The sequence below is a fragment of the Diceros bicornis genome, chromosome 12, assembly GCF_020826845.1.
Source record: "Diceros bicornis minor isolate mBicDic1 chromosome 12, mDicBic1.mat.cur, whole genome shotgun sequence".
Lineage (NCBI taxonomy): Eukaryota > Metazoa > Chordata > Mammalia > Perissodactyla > Rhinocerotidae > Diceros > Diceros bicornis.
This window is the reverse complement of record NC_080751.1, coordinates 29014218-29019475: the sequence shown is the minus strand read 5'-3', so window position 1 is coordinate 29019475 and position 5258 is coordinate 29014218. Positions and strand designations below refer to the sequence as shown.

General features: G+C 39.7%; 1 pseudogene; it reads left to right on the top strand.

The window, feature by feature from the left end:
• The first annotated feature begins 2113 nt into the window (after positions 1-2113).
• The window catches only part of LOC131412286 (lethal(2) giant larvae protein homolog 1-like), a 21465-nt pseudogene continuing 18320 nt past the window's right edge, over positions 2114-5258 (top strand).

The window sequence follows — 5258 nt, the reverse complement described above, 5'->3', positions numbered from 1 at the left end:
GGTAGACAATATATCTTGTCTACCTGAAAAATGGCTAGGCAAATTTTACTACGCTGACCTTCAAATGGCAAATAATGTTAGCGTTAGTACTCACTCTGGAGGCTATTTTCTTTGCACCTAGCAAACTTACGAACTATGTTAACCTCTGGATGTAGGAGAACTAGATTTCAGTGCCAGGCCCTCTTTATCTCTCTCTCTCTCTGCCATTTCCTCTCCCCGTCCATTTAAATGACAGTTTCTCGTCATGGGGCCTATAAATCCTTTCTAGGTTCTAGTTCAGAACAGACGTCACAGGGCAACCTCCCTCTGACCTTTCTTGAGAAAGGTCCTTTGTTTACTCGAACTGACTTTTAAGAAGAAGGCCAAGGGAGGTTAATCATACCCCAGGTTACATAAGACAAGATTCATTGTTAAAAAACTTTCTCCTCAGTTTTACAGGGAACACAGAAATGAGATGACATCAAAGGCCCAGAGAGCACGCAGGTAACTCCAACACTCACAAGATGGTTCTGCCTGACCCAAGTGCTCACCGATACTGTGGTCTCACTATATATATCTGAGTTATCTGCAAGCCCTTCCATTTTCAAGGAACATCACTCTATTTTCAAACCTGGTTCCTACTAGAAATAGCACCTAAGAGTGAGTTGATCTTTCTCAACCAATTCAGAAGAGTACATAAGGAAGAGTTCCACTGATGTTGCTCCCAGTCCCGAGCCCCTCCACAGCATTCCCAAGGCCTAGATGATCCCCACATTTCACTCTGCCCTGCTAGAGAAAAAGGGCAGCTAGTGGCATGGCACATGGCACATAAGAAATTTAGGAAACCAATGCATAGTGAATATCTCCCATGGAATAGGCATTGCCTTCCAATCATCCCATGAAGCTTTACCACATGACTCCTCAACACTGGGAGGCTTTGAGATAGCACCCACACCCTGGGCTTTGCCCTCAAGGATACTGATGCAACTGGTTATGTAGTCAACACATATTTGTCATTATCGTCATTATTATTAACATCACTACGTAAAGTAAATTAACCAATCAGAGTGAAAAAAGTGAATCTGTCACTAGCTTTAACTGGAAATTCCTAAAATATACAGAAAGATATATAGATAGTTCTGTAACTTAGAGGATAATGACTTGTAGGAAACCTGACCATAAATATCTTCAAGTTCTGGGGAAGCTTAGTGAATAAACCAGATTATTCTGAATAATAGGCAAAAATGTAGTAGTGGGAAGAAAGAGAAAATTGAATTCAATGTGCAAGCCAAGTGAAAGTTAAGGCAAAGTCTCTGAGTGACACAGGAGAAATGTGGCTTGGCTTCCTTGAGAAGCCACATGGATGGTAAAGAAGGTGGTAATGAGAGAAAAATCCAGAGTAACATATAAAACAAGCTACTTTGCTACTGATTTTTGAATAGGGAAAAAGAAATTGTTTTATAGAGTCCACAAACCAATTCTCATTTCATAATTTCTTAATTCTGTTTGGATTAAGAAACCAAACCATGTCTCTTAGGAGCAGAATAATTTTTACAGTGTTAACAATAAATCTTGCTGTATTTAAAAAAAAATAATTAAAAAAAAAAAATCAGCTTATGCACCAGATTACCAAGATTCAGAGAACCTCAGGAGTCAGGAGGAAAAAGGTGGGGTTGATCTCAAGCTTGGCAATGGCTATTGTGAGGAGGGCAATTTGATCTACTCAAATGTCTCCTTGAATCAAGCTTCTATTTTCTCTCTACTCTCATTTTCACTTTTGCCTTTTAATGTTGCCTGAATCTATTCCAAGTGTCCTTTGCCATGGCAACACCTGCAGGTGAAGGCCCGGCTTCTCGCTGCCAGCCTTGCCAGTGATGAAGAGGCAACTAATCACTGCACAAGGAGAGGAGTGCAATCTCCAAGACACCCAGGAACAATTTGAGTACGAGAGTGTCCCTGAAGCACCCTCTTCTCACAGGTGTTTAACCTGTTTAGCCATATACCAGGAAAAGGGAAAGTAAACAAAGACCTTTTCTTTCCCTGTTGTTTGCATTTTATCACTCATCTCCCCAAGACTGGTGCATTCTCTAAATTCATATTAACAGCCCCAAGGTGTCAAAGTTATTTCAGCAGCATGTCACAGGGCCCCAAGAGTGGAGAAGGAGCTGCTTGCTCTCCTCCTACACCTCCAAGCCCAAGAGAATCTGAGGCCAGCGCAATGCTCTCCCTTAGATGCCAAGTGACAATGGCTGGGGCCAAGATGTATGACATCCCTGCCTTCCAGGCCTCTGCCAATCATTCCTGATTTCTGAAAGACTCTTATTCAGAGATGTTTTCAGTCAAATCACCGATGCTTCTTATTCATGCCGTCAGTAAAAATAGAATGCTATCCACTTCTGTTTGATGTTACAGCCTTTCAATTCAAGCTTTTAAAGCACTTCATGAACCTTGTCTGGGTGCCGAGTACTACCCTTCTCCTCTTCTCTCAGTGGTCAAACAGGCACACAAGAGTCAAGAACCTGACCCAATGTCTGCCTCAAATGAGTCAACACCAAGTCTAGAAAGAGCCCTCAAGAGCCCTGAAGAGCGATGTTTCAACCACCCACTTTCCCAGCCTCTCTTCGTTGGTTATTATTTCTACAAAGCTTTATCTACCTTGGCAGGTCAAGGTGACCACAGGTGGCAAACTAGTATTGTTACCTGTAGAGACTTTTTGCAAAGTGTTTGGTGTGATTTAAACTCTGTGTAAACTTGCTGTTTCTTTTCATTTACAAAGTTGACACATTATTCTCTAAAGTTTGCAATAAATGGGCCTGACTCTTACCCTGATTGGGCAAGACAATCACAGGACTTGAGCTTTATGTAAGGCCTGAAAATCTAAACTCACTGCATAAAATCTCTATGTCCAATTGTTCTGCTTTCAGGAAGTCCCTTCTAGGAACATAGCAGTCGGTGACATTATATTCATTCCTCCACCAAATGTCAAATCAAAACTTTCAAGAGGAAGTTTTGCTTTGGAAACTTCTGGAGTCAAAGGTCAGAAGGTTAGCAGCAGGCAATTGACAATCATCAGTTTGATGAATCATCTTGACGGCCCAAAGAATATTCCCAGGAGCCACTGACTCCTCTCCAGTCTATACTCAGTGCCCATGAAATCAGTTTGACTACCTTCTCCCAGCTTCCTTGAAGAGCAAATTCCCTTTTTAGTTGTTAGGATCATTTTCTGTTACTCAAGGATTGATTCTCTGTGGGTTTTCAGATCTTGCTTAAAAAATCCATGATTCAGTCCTAATCACTGGTCCTGTCAGTTCTGCCTCCTAAATATCTCACAAATCTATCTCCTAATCTCTAACCCACTGCCCCCTTAAACAAGTCCTCCCTTGCAATTATATATGACCTATGCTAGACTTTAATCTCGAGGGCAAAGATTTTTGCCCATTTTCTGCACTAATGTCATTCAAGCACTGAGAACAGTTTCTGGTACATAGTAAACACACACAAAATATAGGTTAAACAAAAGAATGAATAAACTAATAGAATTTCAGAAATGAAGAGTGAGTGAGTGAACTAACAGACAATTTCAATACTCTCAAAGCCAGACTCCCAGCCCCTAGCCTCATAACCCTCCTCTCTAATCTCCACATCAAGGCCAGAAAACAACTTCTAATGGAGCATATCATTCCATCCCTTAAAGTCTCTCAGTAACTTTTTATCCACTATAAGCTAAAATCCACACCCAACAAATAAGGCTACTCAGGATCTGTCCCCTGCCTCCTTTCTAGCTTTCTCTCACTCTCCCCACATGCAACATGGATTAACTATGGCGAGACACTTCAGTCGCAAACCCACCATTCTCTTTCACCTTTGCTCCCCAGCGTGCTGTCCTCTCTGATCCCTTAGCCTGTCCTGTTTACCTGTCACTCTCTCTCTTACTTTAGGACTCATGTTAATATCACTTCTTCTGACATTTCCTGGCCAGTTCATGCTTTCTCCTCTGAGTTCCCATAGTTATAGGATTACACGCATATCTTCCCAAAAGACTCTGAGCCTTCTTTCATTCTGATATAATCCACATACAGCACAATGTCTGCAACATAGCAGATGCCCAATAAATCATCAATGCATTATTAAATGAGCCTTTGGCACCACCATAAGAAACTCAATGAATTTGGAATTAAAAATTATAACGCAAACTTTAGACTCCTGTCCTGCCACTTCTTAGCTTTGATACTTTGGGCAAGTTACTTAATGTCTTTGCTTTAGTCTCTTCACTTGTAAAATGGGGATTATAGTACCTCGCTCATAATGTTGTGATAAGTATCTAATGGATTAATACATTGCTTAGAAAACTTCCTGGCCCATAGTAATCTTTCAAAAGATGCTTATTATTTAGGAGGAGGAGGAATTAGGGAGGAAGAGATAAGACACAGAGTCTTATATAGTTTAAAGATTAAATTGCTGACTTAAGGACACACTAATTAGTGATATAACTAAGACTATAATTAAAGTTTCCAAACCCCTCCTGTACAGTATGACCACTGCTATATGATGCTAGTTCCCAGATGAATTATGAACACATCTAATTTGAGATAAAGATATAAACATATTCTTTAGTGTTAAAGACAATTTAAATTTTGAATTTAAAATTTTAGTGTCCTAGTTTATGTATTTATGCTATGTATATTAAGTACAAAAAGAGAAATTAAAAATAATGATCTTGAAAAATATGTATACCTAGAAGTTCCAGTATTTTCTCACCATCAGTGGATCATCTTGCACTCCCCACTTAGGAGATGCCTGGTATTTTTCACATAGAATTGTAGTTTGATTTTCACATGTCTGCTTCTCCTTCTAGATTGTCAACTAGTTGAGGACAAGAACAGAGACTTAACCAAGACTTGTAAATCTTTGGACTTAAGTGGAATTGCCTGACATCATATGAGTACTTAAGAAATATACAATGGGTATTTTTTGTATTCAATACAAATCTGCCATTAGGGTAGATGTAAGAAAGGGTAGTAGTGTGGAAATTTGAGCTGATTCCAAAAGTCCCTAGTTGAAATTTAAATTCATGCCTCCCTATTTCCCAGAGTTCCAACTATAGTGACTTATACATAAAAGATGCCCAAGTGAATATGGTTGATCTCTACATCTTAGGGGAATCTACACACGGGAATTCTTTTTCTAGAAACTTGATTGATAGGATTTTAGATTAAAAGATGAAGATGACCAAAGTGGAAGTTTGGGAATTATTCGAATGTTGCTCTATACAAGCAGAG